General features: G+C 35.8%; 1 protein-coding gene across 13 annotated transcripts in view; it reads left to right on the top strand.

Moving 5' to 3' along the window:
• Nucleotides 1–15148, top strand: part of ikzf5 (IKAROS family zinc finger 5) — a 260811-nt gene that overhangs the window by 26859 nt on the left and 218804 nt on the right. The gene's annotated exons all lie outside the window — the stretch shown is intronic.

Below are 15148 nucleotides of genomic sequence, written 5' to 3' on the forward strand. Positions count from 1 at the left end.
TGTTATTTCAATGAAAAATGTAGTAAGCACAGTATTACAAGTCAAGATCGCATTTATGTAATAGCCAACGAGCATGAAAATCTCTTTGCTTGTGCGCCGATTTCCTCTGCCCAGCACAAAACTTCTTGTACGCCTCCTCAAATATACGCTGCTCAAGCGCGGATCTTCTTGTGCGCTTTATAATAGTAGTGCGTTTATGTAACAAGTATGTCTCCAACATTTATTAGATTTGATAGGAATGTTTATAAATGTCTCCAATAAACCTACAGAGTGGTATTAATGCGTCCTGAAGTAAAGTGAAGCAGCTATACGTCGTGTTTGCTGGCCTCATGCATTATGCATCTGTCAGTCGGCCAGTCAGTCAGTCAGCACGTAACTTTAAAGGGTTAAACAAATGATGCACTACTACCGTTACAGAAAAGTTTGCGCTGTTATAATTCACTTACCTTTTATACGTTTTGGTGCGATTATCATCCACTATTAAAAAAAACAAACATGACTGAATGTTTTGAATGAAAAGCTGTAATGTAGCCATGGTGGGATCAGTTTTGTGGCGCCCCGCCGTGGAAGAATGAATGAGGCAGAAACCATAATGTAAAAGTTATTCTTGCATGATGTGTAAAATGTGTGTGAAAAGTAATATTTTTGTACACAATTATACTGAGATTTTTTTAAATGAAATTTTTCTGTCAAAAAGTTCTGACTATCAAGAACATTTAGAAGCCTTTACGTATGATTACTTCATGCTCTATGCATCAGTATGCTGCAGACCCTGAATGACTGTACTGAATGTGTCAGATGACAGATTCTTTTGATTTATAATCATTGGTTTCTCCTTTTTGTTCTTTCTTCTAGACCTTGTTAATCATATCCTCTGAGTCACTGGTCATGGATGATATCCTCATGTGAGAGTGGTATTATGTAAAACTGTGAAAACACATTCTGTACTTTGAGTGACTGTAGTTTTAGCAGGACGGGGCACATCAGCAGGTTCATAGGCCTCTGCTACTGTCATGAGAATCAGCAAATGCATGTCATTGCTTGAAACGTCATTGCTGACATGCTGCAGCAGATGCAATTATTTGCAAATTGGGATTCTAATTTTCCTGTTTGATTAAAGTGAGTGTTAATTAACAAAGGCGCTCACACACATCTGCCCACATTTTCACACGCACACACAAAACACACACACACAAAGGTTTTAGTCATTATGAATCTTGCAAGAGTCCGTCTAATGGCCACTATCTTTTAATCTCTTTCTCTGTCTCTCTGTCTTTCTCTTTCCCTCTCTCTCCACTCTATATACTTTTTGTCTTCAAGACAGTATTTCTTAAAGCTGTCTTAAACTGCATGTTTCACATTGACTTTACTGTTACCCTATGATTTCTATCAAGTTTTTTTATTGCATTTTTAAATGTACAAACCTCTCTTTTATGTTTCTAAGTTAGTGAAATCAGCCAACACATAGAAAATGAAATATAAGGTATGATGTAATTATTTATCGTATAAGCAAAGTATTTGTTGCATTCTAAAATAGTAAAAGCTAAAAATAAAAATTACAGCAAAAGACACAATTCAGAATTTGATTTGATTATGATTAACAATCTTTTTATTTGATTCTGTTTGATTTGGATATATCATAAATGGTACAAAAACTCTATTAAGGAACCTTCTTTGTACATTTATTTTTATTCGGCTTAGTCTCTATTTCAGAGGTCGCCACAGCAGAAGCTGCGTGAATCGGTTCCTTATTTAATAAATGGCTTGTGCCTCAGAAGGCAATGCTGACATGCAATGAACGTGTGATGGTGTTTAAGAAGTGAGACGTAAATCACAGATGTTATTGACCTCTTTGGAGGTAATTAATATTAAATTAACACTAATGCTGAAATGGTTAAAGCATTTTAGAATGACCAAAATGACATTTCAGATGTTTTACAGTGTACTCAGCCTGCTGATTTGTCCATTCACACACGTATTTATCATCACTAGATCTCTTATAACAAAATCACATGATTTTTTAATACGCATTTGGAATTTGTTCGTAAAAGTGTTTCCATTGTAGTTTATTCGGATCTTTTCTTATTGAATAAAAAGTTTTTCCTACTCAGTTATGCACATATGTTTTTGTGCAATTTTTTTTTAAATTATGCATACCCAAATACCCAAAATTTGCATACCCAAAATGGGCATAAAATAGGTGAATGGAAACGTAGCTTTTGTTGTTTTCTCAGTGCTCATTCCAAGTCTGCTTCTAGCTATAACACATGGTACAGACTTGTCACATGTGCTTTTCTCTGCCACTTGAACACTTGAAAGCTGACTTCACTCTTAAAAAACAACAAATCACAAAGCTTATTGCACTTATTGGGTGGTAGGCACACAATACAAGTGAAGTATTTTTCATACATCAACTAAAAACAGTCTAGATCAAAAAAATGAAATTGATTTAACACCCAACACAGCTCTAATAACAATGCAAGAAAGCACATTGGCTAGTCAATTGTAATATTTCATTTCAGCTCTGAATTCTGAATGCGTTATTAGAGCCATGGTGAACACTGAAGATGAACAAAGACTTTATGGAAAGCTCCTCTGAGGCTGCGTCTCCTTGGTGATGGCCATGGACTTGACCCAGTCAGACAGTCATGGGAATGTGAAGAGTGACCCGGCCTTAACTGACTGCTTAACCTTCATCATATCATATTTCACCTCCCACGGGATCTGACAGGGACATAATGGCAATGTGTTTGTGTGTGTCTGCAGATAATGAAAATGGGCTTGTTGTGTTTTTATGAAGGTGTATATTTGTGTGTTGAGCTTGCGAGTGTGTGTGTGTGTATGCGTTTTTATATTCTCCCACCCCTCCAGCTACCTTCCAGATTTTACATGCAATTATTATAGATTTGGATCCTATTTCTAGAACGCTTATCCAACTCAGCAATCAGGCACAATTGTGTAAACGACATTGTTTCTCTTTATGTGTATGTAATTCTCTAAGCCAGTGACGTGTGGATGGTGAAGTTTATAAATTTCTCTCTGCTGCCCTCTGGAACTGGACTGATGAATCTCTCATCCGCTTCACTGACTCTGACAATTTGGCGAGTTAAATATAATGCTATTCCTGTCCCTGTATTTATTAAATGCAAAGTGATGAACAGGATAACAGATGTTTTTATAACAACTCATCTGAATGGATGATTGAAATATGCAGATATCAGATGTGTGTGTGTGTGTGTGTGCATCATACTGTTGCTGTAATTTAAAATTTGAGCTGCATAATTAAACATTTCTTTCTTATTTTGCTTTAGGCATTTAGCTTTTTTATTTAGTTTTTCTACATTACCCAGAAATGCATTTAATGTCTATTAATTGACTATAATTGCCAGTTGGCTGCGAGTAAATTACTGTAGGCAGTCATTAAATCTCATTTACGTGATTGGCGTTGTGGAAATAAGGTGTCCAGCTATATACTGTAGCTTATATTTGAGTAAATCTAGGTCTTGTGCTCCTCCTGGACTTTTAACTTCATATCCTTTAGTGGCTTTTTGAATCCAACTCATCTGAAATGGCTAATCAAGGTCTTGGTTTCACTCAGTGGGTTACTGTTGGTGACTCTGTAATCAGTCCTTGTAAAAATGTGCAAGATGTAATCCATAATGCCCATTATTTACGGGGAACGTACAGGAGAGAAAGGGAAAAAAAATGTAATTATGGTCCAAGTTTTGGCTCCTTCCCACTGGTCGTTTGGGTTGCTATGGAAACAATGAGCACTAATTGCTTGGATGCTGGGGATATCTTTTGAACAACCTATCAAGTTTGTGCGTAGGGGTGTCTGTGTGTGTATGTGTGCGTGTTCGTTTGTGTTTGTGAGTGCTTAACTCCTGACAATTTGACACCACTTGCCTAGGCTTATTTTAAACTAAAAGCAGAGCTGGCTAATGCTGGTAGGAGATAAACTTTTGTTAATTTGTATAGCGCATCTGATCACAGCTTTAAAAGTGAGTTGCTTGACATGACTGAACAAGTTCTGAGGCATGAGAAGCCTGTACCTGTGCTTGACTCAAAATCCAGACTGTTGCTTTAAAAACTTTTCCTTAATCCTGTTTAATGATGTGATGTACAAGCTTGCAAACTAAGTGGGAGGATAACCTAATAAAACTGAACCAAACTGTAAATGGCTGTTATGCATGCACAAACACAGATGCTGCAATTTCCTTTTTATTTTGCGTGGTGTCTGTCAACCAATTTGTAATTGTTTTCTTTCTGTGAGGAATTGGTATTCTCAGTTTCTTCTTGTCTCGGTTGTGCTGCCCTTGGGGTGACAAAAGAGATGCTTTTTTAGAAAGGGATGTCAGGCCCATAGCCAGCCTGGTTAAAAGGATGGTTCCTTTTTCTTAAAAAGTGGAGCTTTTTGATGTTATTCGCCTATTTAATTATGAGATTTAAATACTGTATTTTTGTGACATTTAAGGACTACTTATAGCTGGATTAGCTATTCAATGGTCTTCATAACCTCATGTTTTGATGTTTTAAAAGCATTTCCTAAAGATTTAGAACAAAGAAATATGAATAAATACTTATTTTTAAAATTCAAATTTATTATAGTAATAATAATAATGTAGAGCTTTACATTTTGTCTAGCCTCTCTTGAAAAATTACATTTGAATACTCATGGATGACAGCATTAGCCAAAAAGTATTTAAATTTATTTTAAAATGGGCTGCTAATGGTGCTTCACACCTTTTATTAGTAATTTTTGTTTCAGGAATAAGGTCCAAGACTAAAGATTCAAGACTAAAGGTCCAAGAATAAAATTACTTGTGAAATGTTCTTTCTATTCTAAAACAATACAGCAGCGAAAGATGACATCACATACATCAGATTGTATGTTTTCCACCCAAAACCCCCACTGGATACTGGCGTTGTAATGTCTGTACTGCAAATATTACTGATAACATACAGCAGGCTGCAGTTTAAAGAGTGTGTCTAGCTCTGTTTAGGTTGGAGTGTCGTGGGAGGGAAAAGAGGGAAGGATTTGAATAAAAATGGGAGTTTCCATTTGGGCACATGCTGATTTTCACCAAGGCAAAACAAACACACAGACGCAGGGGAAAAAGAGAGTGACTGTGTTTAATGACAGTGGAATGTGTGTGCACCTCTGCATTTCTCGGTAACTCACATGCATTCGGTAGGTCAGAAAGCCGTGTGTGTGTAGACTATCCTGTCACAGAATGCGATGAAAATTCAACGCGATGGTCGGTTATAGTTTGCTTGCAGTGTTTACATGTTTTCACTCGGATTGCAGCAATTACAGCAGATCTTTCAGCCCATAATATTGTAGTGATATTAACGTACTGTAAACTAAGTAACTTGGAAACCATTTTGACTTAGGTCTGTCTTTAAACTCTGAAAGAGTACTGCTGACGATACAAACTATAAGCTTTGCCATCTGAATGAACAAAGAAAGGGCACTGATCGCACACTTACCAAATCTGTAGAGGCAAGACAATCAACACATACTAGAGCTGCGTCTTTTTTTAAAGGAGACGAGCAGCAAATCCAGATTTCACAATTTCCAGATCGAGTAAAAAAAAAAGTTCCGTACAAACATATTTCTGCCGTGTGTTGCATGCACTGGTCCACATGTGAGTCCAGTTGGGCTCTCATAGCTGGAAAATAAAACAAAATCTGTGACCCTTTAAGTACTCTGCAAAAGTTTCAAGCATCAAAATGTCTGGACAAAAAGCAATTATGACTCCTGTAGTTTGCTTCTTGTATCAAGTGATGCAAATGCTTTGTTTACTAAAATAAAAAAAGAAAAGATGTTTTGACTGAATACCTTTTTAAAAAGTGCACATGTGTGGTTTTTCATGATGCTGTGGTTGTCTGTTGTATTTACATCTCTAAATTAAACTGGGATTAAACTACCAAATTTTCAGTGAAGGACAGAAATCTCTCAGGTTTTATTAGAAATATCATATTTTGTTCTCCAAAGATGAACAAAACAGTAATGGATTTGGAATGACATGAAAGTGACTGATTTACAGAATTTTCATTTTTCAGTGAGCTGCATGAAAAAAATGGCTTTGCCTTTTTGGTTGGTTCCTGATTATATTTTACAAATAGCATTTTTTTTATTGGTATCAGTTGATTTTAGTTTAATATTAGTCAATAATAGATATCAGTCAAATAATCGATTATGCAGTCTCATTTTACATTTGCACTTTCAATTTTACATTCAACGCTTTTTCTGATTGTGACTTTAGCTTGGCATTTAAATCTTTAATAGTTTACATTTTAAAATTTGCTAAATGTTTTACCTAGGCAGTCTCAAAATGAACATCCCTTATAAAACATACATTTAAATAAATATTCATTTAAATGTTATATTATGTATAAGTAAATAAGTCTATATTTGTGTATAACAACTTGGCCCAGTAAAAAAAAATAAAATAAAAAAAAATAACGTTATGGCATTATAAGAAAATGTACAGTGAAAATAAGTTATGAAAAGGCACATTTGTATTTGGGCTGACCTTGCAAGCTGCATATGCAAGCATTATTAAAAGTTTCCCTTTCGGATGCAAAATTTATGGGAGGAGTTAATTTAAATAAACCATACCGCTTTTACTGAGTATTTGGTAGACACAGTTTATTTTTTATTATTTAGTGCATTTATATGGTTAACGGATCAGTCTTCTATTTTTTTTCTTGTTTAACGACGAATAACTCCTTGGGAGCATTATCGCCACTGTTGGAATATCTATCTCTATTCCATGCGTGTTCAATAAGAAAAGGTCTGGAGAGGGTTTTCTTTAATGCCAAAAATCTTAGTAATTTATTAGATACAAATGAATAATTCGATGACAGAGCTCTGGGTTACATTACCCCAATGCAATACAAGAATTACATTCAAGAGGTTCGCAACTAACATACATTTCCTGACTCCAGCATATATACACAACTGATCTTAACAGGTGGAGTTTTGGTGTAACGTCATTTGTCAGTCATTGTTCAGTCCTCCATTGGCCACACCTTCCACATACTTCCTCTTTTTCTACGAATTCTCTGCACAACAACAAAGTATACATCTTTCTGTATTCAGTTTTAACACCTCTATTCAGACAGGAAGTTTCTGCAGAGCTGAATTTAATTTTGGACCCGCATCTATCTACTTCTGCACAAATGCTAATTAGTATGCACAGCACTCACCCACAACATTAGAAGTTCAGTTAATATATGACCCTTACATGACCAATACAAATAATTGTTTGATTAAAAGAAAAAGAGACAAAAATAATAAAAAATGATTCGTATTATCCAACACCACCTACTATATTTTACAAATATGATCGAGACTGTCCGTGACTGTGAACAGTTTAGGGCTTCCCATTTCAGTTATTATTTCATTATTATATCGTAATAATCTGTGCAGTTTTGGTGCTCAAAATATGTAAATAAAAATAATTAATTAAAACACCAATAACTATTATTTGTTTAAGCAAATAAATACTATTCAATCTCTGGAGTAAAATATTAATAGTGTTATACATTTATTTAATGTAAAAAGATTTTTATTACATATAAAGATGTATTATAGCCTATACATATTAACTTGCTATTATTTCCTTCATTATAGTGAATCCATTTTATAAATGAAACCTGTCCAATTTATATCATTTATATCTCTCTGAAAATGCAAAACCAGCAAATGAGTATCTGCTATACTGAATCTGTCAGATTAATAATGACTGATCATCTACAGTATGATGACTGCTAGAAAACGGTTCAGTCTATTATATTGTGATCGCCCCTGCCTAGATCATGTGTGCTCAAGTATGTGTGCTGAAACGTGTGTGGGTCTGCGGATAGCTGGATATTTTTGTAGTATTCAGACAGAACTGTCATATCAGAACACCCCCCTGAATAAAATAGCTAAAATATCTACCATACCAATTCAAAGTTGCTGTAAAGTTGTTCATTCACCAAAATTATTTGCCTTGACTCTATTTAAAACAAAGCACAGGTCCATCCAATGTAATAGGCCAGAAGTGCGGTCAAGCATGAAGTGTGTGCCCTATACTAACACTGAGAGGAAAAAATTGTTAAGTAAAGTGGTTATTTGTGTTTTATGTCCACACAAAAGTATTATTGTAGCTTCATAATATACCGATTGAACCATTGAAGCCATATTGTCTGTTTTGAAGATTTTTTGACTATTTTTCTGAACTTTGTTCTATATGGAGGATGATGGAGCTCTCAGATTTTACCTAAAATACTTTTGTTCATCTTTGGAGCGCAAATTAATGTCTCTAGGGTTTGGAATAATATGAGGTTGAGTGTTTAGAATTTTTTCTTTTGATGAAATAATGTGTTAAAGGAAGCTCCACAATGTCTGACTTCAAGATCCCCTTTACATTTACCAATTGCAACAAAGAGGATTGGTGATGTGAGAGCAAAACATCATCTGCTGGAAGCTCGAGACAGGGATCTGGAGTAATCAGTGAGTGAAAACAACACTCATTATGTGCCATTGATCATCTCTAAAAGACCTTGTTAACCCTAAAGAAATCAATCTTTAAAACGACTCCTTTTTGTTCTGTGAGAAACACTTCTTGCGGTGTCAGAAGAGATGCACATCATTTCAGCTTGACCCTAAAGAGTTGCAGTTACTGCGAACAGTCTTTGAAGTCTCTGAAGAGCAGCTCTCTCATGAGTTGTGCTGTTGTACTGCATTGAAGCTGTGCAGTTCACGAGTGGAAATCAGAGAACAAACTGACAGTGCTCTCTGTTTTCCTTCTCTCTCTCTTTCTCTTTCTTTTTCTCTCTGTCTGACTGCTTGCTCAGTTTTTAATTGGGCTCACTGCGTGCCTCCCCGGAGAGCCTTGCTCTGTTTTTGTGTGGGTGAGTTTTGGAGTGAATCATAGTAATTTAGGAATTTGGGTATGTTGTGCATGCGTGATTGTGTGTGTGAAAGAGGTTAAATGTTTGTACAAGTATGTCCCTAAATGACTGTGTTTAAAAGTGTCTGTCTGCATGAATGCATGTGTAGAATATGTGGAGCTTTTTTCGCCCACCTCCTGCTCAAGAACGGCTAGTGGCGGCAGGGTATTTTAGTATATAACAGCAGGAACTATTATGAAAGATGGCAACATGTAATAACATTTACATTTCATCCTTTAGCAGATGCTTAACCAAAGTGACTAACAAATGAGGGACATCACACTCAATTTATCACGTAAAAGCGAACAACAGCCAGTTTCTTAAATAGAATAGAGAAGAAAATGATTTACAGAAAATGACTTTATTGTTGGTGAACTTACCTTTTTAGCTTTGCATTCTCTGTTAATCTTTTAGTCAAGCTAACGTTCAGAAAAATGCACAGTAAATCATGAGACTAAGGCCACGTTTACACTAATACATTTTAGCTTTAAAATGCACAAGTTTTTCTACGGTTACACCTTCTGTCCAGACTATGGCAAAGTTTTTGAGTGCCGAAAACTGAGCTTTTTGAAAACAATGAAGAGGCCATTTTTATTTTATAACGCAGCTGACAAAGGAGCCGTGATTGGGGCTTTTTTCTCAATATTATGTAGCCTACATACAGTTCTGTCTTGCATACTCTCCTTGTAAGTTCAGGCCCTGTTTACACTAATACGTTTTAGTTTTAAAACAATAATAATAACAATTCCATACATTAAAAAATAGCGCCTTTCTGGGCACTCAAAGCGCTTTACACAGAGGAGAATCTCCTCATCCACCTGGATGACGCGGCGACAGCCATTTAGCACCAGACCGCACACTGATTAATGGAGAGGATACACAGTTATGAAGCCAATTATGATATGGGGAGGGTTAGGAGGCAATGATGGACAGTCCAGTGGGCAATTTTGGCCAGTATGCCAGGGTGAAACCCCTACTCTTTTTCGAAGGACATCCTGGGATTTCTCCTGGGATAACGACCACTGAGAGTCAAGACCTCGGTTTAATGTCTCATCCGAAAGAAGGCGCTCTCTGAGCAGTAAAGAGTCCCCGTCACTATACTGGGGCATTAGGGCCCATACAGAGCGCACGTTGGGCGCCCCCTGCTGGCCTCACTAACACCACTTCCGGCAGCAACCTAGCTTTCCCATGCGATTCCCCCATCCAGGTACTGACTGGGCGCAGCCCTGCTTAGTTTCAGTGGGTGACCATGTGAGAGTTGCAGAGAGCTAGCTGCTGGCTAGCTCTCTGTAAACTGCATTTTTGGAATGAAAACGATCCGCGTCCACACTGGCGTTTCACCCAGCATTTCTGAACAACTCTCCATCTACACTACCTTTCTGAAAATGCACATCACTTGACCGCACACACACTCTGGCATGCATTGCTGCGATGGGAGCTGGGCACGTTGGACTGCTCATCAAGGATCTACTGCTGGATCTAATCTCACTATATTTGCTAAACGTGATATTTAATTCATCTTGTTTCTATCTAATGACACATTCCACCAATTTGTTCTTTTGAATCTATTACTTGTTCTCAGGTAACGTGCTTTGGCTGAGCGCAAAGATAAGTTAATTTATTAATTAATGTAACTGCTTACACTTCCACACATTTGACTAACTGCTTGCCTTTATTTTCTATAATGTATAAACCCATTGTTTTTTTTATACTTTTATAATGGCCATTATTGATTTATTAAAACTGATATTCAGCAAAAGAGAGTGGCTATGTTTTGTATTTTGAATAAAAATGAAATGAGTCAGTTATGTTATAGACTCTGTTTTGTTATAAATATGCATACAGTGAAGATGACAGTCATATAAATGTAGCTACATGATGCCTCAACATTTTTGGCTTCTGTTAAGTTGCTAATATCACAATGAAAAAAGGCAGTTCCTTATGTCATGTTCTCATTTTATTGTTAAGAAAGTAAAACAATGTAGCCAGGGTGATGTGAATGAGGTTATAAAGTACACTGTTCCCTTTGAAGATTTATCTGATGTGTCCTCTGTAGTTTGTTTTCCATATTACACTTGCAAAGTCTGTGTTTGCGAAGTCTAAAAGAGTGTATTTCCTGAACAACAATTTAACTCACTGCTTAACTATTGTAGTACAGTAACAATGTTAAAATCCTGAAAGCTTGTGCAAATACCACATATAATGACTTTTTTAATTTAAACTCACTTCATAGCTTCAGTCGAGTGTTTGAAATAAGTCCTTTTTTTAAATATGTCTTACGCAGAATAAGCCATGCAACACACTTTATGGTAGCAGTGACAAAGGCATTGCATCATCACATTTTATTATCAGGAAAATTATAAAAACTACTCAGATCAGAATCAGAAAGAGCTTTATTGCTAGGTATGTTCACACATACGAGAATTTTGTTTTTGTGATGGAGCTTCTACAGTGCAGCAGAATTACAGAAATGGGACAAAACAGATAGTAAATATATTTTAAATATAGAAGTAAGTAGTGAAAGCAAATATACAAATTGACAAGTGTATGTAAAGGTATATTACTATATACAACATTTATATGTGCAGCGGTTATGTGCAAATTGGCATGTAAAGTATGTTGTTAAATAAGTGCATATGTGCATAAAAAGTGTAAAGCAAGTTGTGATGTTTGTTTCACAATTACTACCATAAAGAGTTCATGAGATGGATTGCCAGAGGGTAGAAACTGTTTCTGTGTCGGGCTGTTCTGGTGCACTGTGGTCTGTAGCGTCAACCAGAAGATAAAAGTTCAAAGAGGCAGTGTACTGGGTGTGAGGGGTCCAGAGTGATTTTGCCTGCCCTTTTGCTCGCTCTGGATAAGTACAGTTCTTGGAAAGTAGGGAGGGTTGTACCAGTGATTTGCTTAGCATTCCGAATTATTCTGTATACTCTTGGGAGGTCGTATTTGGTAGCTGAGCTAAATCAGACAGTTTTTGAAGTCCAGAGAACTGATTTAATGATTTAATAAAAATAATATTTTTTTGAGTAGAGAGCGGAGATCCGCCAGATGGATGCTAGGCAACGCAGTTGGAAATATATTTGGTGGTGTATGCGTCCGAATGTCCAACAATTTGACTCTAGTGAACTAATTGTAGGAAAGACAAACCAACAAAAACAACTGCAGAGCACAAAACCGAGGCGGCCATCGTTGTCGGTACCATTTACAGACTCTACATCACAGGTGTCAAACTCAGTTCCTAAAAGGGCCACAGCTCTGCACAGTTTAGTTCCAACCCTAATTAAACACACCTGATTAAACTAATTGAGTCCTTCAGGCTTGTTTGAAACCTACAGGTAAGTGTGTTGGAGCAGGGTTGGAACTAAACTGTGCAGGGCTTCAGCCCTCCAGGAATTGAGTTTGACACTCCTGATCTACATCTACAGATAAACCACATTTTGTTGTTGTCATGTGTTTATTAGTCCAGTTAAAATTAATGAAAGCAGTTTAATTTTCTGTTTATCCATAAGTTTATAACCAATATAAGGATTTCCCATAGACTTCTAATTCCTGGGTTTCTCCGGTGCATATTTGGTGGTTCTGTGTAACCCACAAGAGCACCGTCTGACCTTTTGAAGGAGATTTTATTGCTGATCACATCACTGAACTTTTCCTCACATGCCATGCAAAACAATCACAGATTTTGCTAAAATCGCAAGATTTGATATCGTGATTTATAGTTCAGGCCCCATATCTAAGAGCATGGATATTTTTGTTCTTCATTATTAGGTTTTATTTCATTGGTTCCTTGTCATTCCAAGTTCAGCAGTGCTAGTCAAGTACATGTGTAAAGACTCTTCTTTTATTCTCCTCAAAGCTGTTCGAAGAAAAGCTTCCAAGGTTAGCAAAACAAGTGTAATGGTACGTACTATATAGGGAAGGAAACTGAGTGTCAATGAGGAGAGCTTCACTACTCTGACTAAACTGTGTTTGTGGAGACAATAAATTGGTTGCTTATTGGCTAATCTTCGGTATATAATTAATATTGAAAAAAAAATGTCATATACAATATTATCTTATTTATTTCTGTGATGTCCAAAAACAGTGAATAACTGGTGCACAACTCTTACAGAAAGGCTGTCAGGTCATTTGTCATCAAGGCACACATGATCCATGTTGGTCATTACTCTTTCTCCAATTGAAGAGTCACAGAACCTTGTAGAAAGATGTAAAATTAGATTTGCATATGCATATTTTGCTGAAGTGCATGATCTCATTATGTCATGTCATATTAAGAAGAAACTATGCTTCTAACCACACAGGTTGAAAGCTCTATATGACCAGTGCTTTTTGTATTTCAGTTTTATCTCACTGGTTATCTTCAGTTTGGACTAATTATTATTATAATAATAATTAGTAATTAGTCGGGTATTTTTAATCTGTTGCTAAATCTGCATTTCTTGTACAGTACCTGCACTATAAAAATACTTGTTTTAACTCAATCTTAGGTAAAATATTGACAAACACAACATTGAGTAGATTTGTTCAATTACATTTTAGGTTCATCCTTATTTGACGCATTGTTAGCTTACGACAACCCAGCATATTTTTTTTATGCAGTTTTTTAGGATGCTGTATTACCCTATGGCTCTCTGAAATACTTGATACTTATTGGTCAATCTAGGAATTCAGCAGTTAATGATGTTTTTACTTTGACCGCTAAAATGTATAAGTGACTATTGTCCCAGGTAATGAATCTCCATCACTTAGTAAATTTTCTTTTTTATTCAAGAAACTCGACCTTTATAGATGCAAGAATGATTAATATGATTGTAAATTATGAGCTATAATATAACTTTTTTTCCATTTTTTGCCACATTTCCAAAATATGGCATAATTCTGAATAACCGAATGTGACAAGTCTTTTTTTTTGGCATACAGTATCAGGTGTACAGAAGAAAGAATGTGTAGATTTTACAAAATTATTCACAACTATTTTACAATCATTACATCCAATTTTGAAATGCACTATAGGATTTTCTAGACCTAGTACAAGTAAAATAATAAAATAAATAATAAAGTAATAAACCCAGTAAAATATGCTGGGTTCCACTCAATCGATTTGTGTCGGGACAATAGAAAGGACTCCATTAAACTTATTAGTTTTTTACTAATTTAAGTTGATTGAAATTCAACTTGCCCAACCCAAAAAAAAAAAAAAAAAACCCTCAAGAATTATGTTTTAGGCCATTACAACAACAAACATCATTTATTTTATTGTACATGTTTTTTATTGTTTTAACGTATTGTATTTATTTTTAAACAGCTTTTATTTTGTAGTTGCATATAAATTAAAGAAATAACTTCAGTAATAAGTAACACATTAAATTGAACCTGAAATTTTAATGTAGCAAAACATTAAAATGTGGTTTTATCTACATTTGGTTGTAAAATACACTCCAGTAATCCTTTTTTTTGTTTAATTTATATAACTTTTAATGGTGGTAACAGTGAAATAATCGTCAAATTAAACACAATGAGATGAGATGGAGTAGATTTTTTTTTTAAATCTGGGGGCTGTCGGAGTGGGATCCTGATGAAATCTCTTCTGTTCTTGTTTGCATTGCGAGAGGGGGTGGTGATGAGGGGGGCGGTAATAATTACCCAGAATTCTTTAGCGGTCTCATTTCTTGCTGTACTGTAACTTGTGCCTTCACGCTCTCTACTTTTACTTTTTATCTTCTCTCTTTTCTTTTCCTTCTGAACCTGCAATTACAGAGACTTCTTGACTCTTTCCCTCTCTATTGTGTGCTTTCTGAGCCGAAGCATTGGTGCAAAGTGCAAAGCTGTCTTCGTTTCAGTTGAACAGAGGAGGGAGGAAATCTGTTTTAAACCATTTCACAAAGTAATTGTCTCCCTCACATTCCTATCATTTTCTCGCGCTTTCTCCTACTTCAGGATTGAACTTTCAATGCGTTTTCCTTTTCTCAGGGAAACTTTGACCAAATACACAAGATATTTAGAGCATAAATAGGACTGTTGCTTGTAATTTACTTGCCTCTCGCTCACCGATCTGCATAAATCAGCCAAAACCTCAGCTCTTTTCAAATCCACTGTTTATTGTCGTCAAAGTCACAAAGATATTTACGTAGCAAAATTCAAAACTACATCTTATCTGTTTAACAAAAATAGACATGTTTCTTCCTAAGGCTTTACTTTTGCA

This window comes from Danio rerio, chromosome 17 (assembly GCF_049306965.1).
Source record: "Danio rerio strain Tuebingen ecotype United States chromosome 17, GRCz12tu, whole genome shotgun sequence".
In the NCBI taxonomy this organism is placed as follows: domain Eukaryota; kingdom Metazoa; phylum Chordata; class Actinopteri; order Cypriniformes; family Danionidae; genus Danio; species Danio rerio.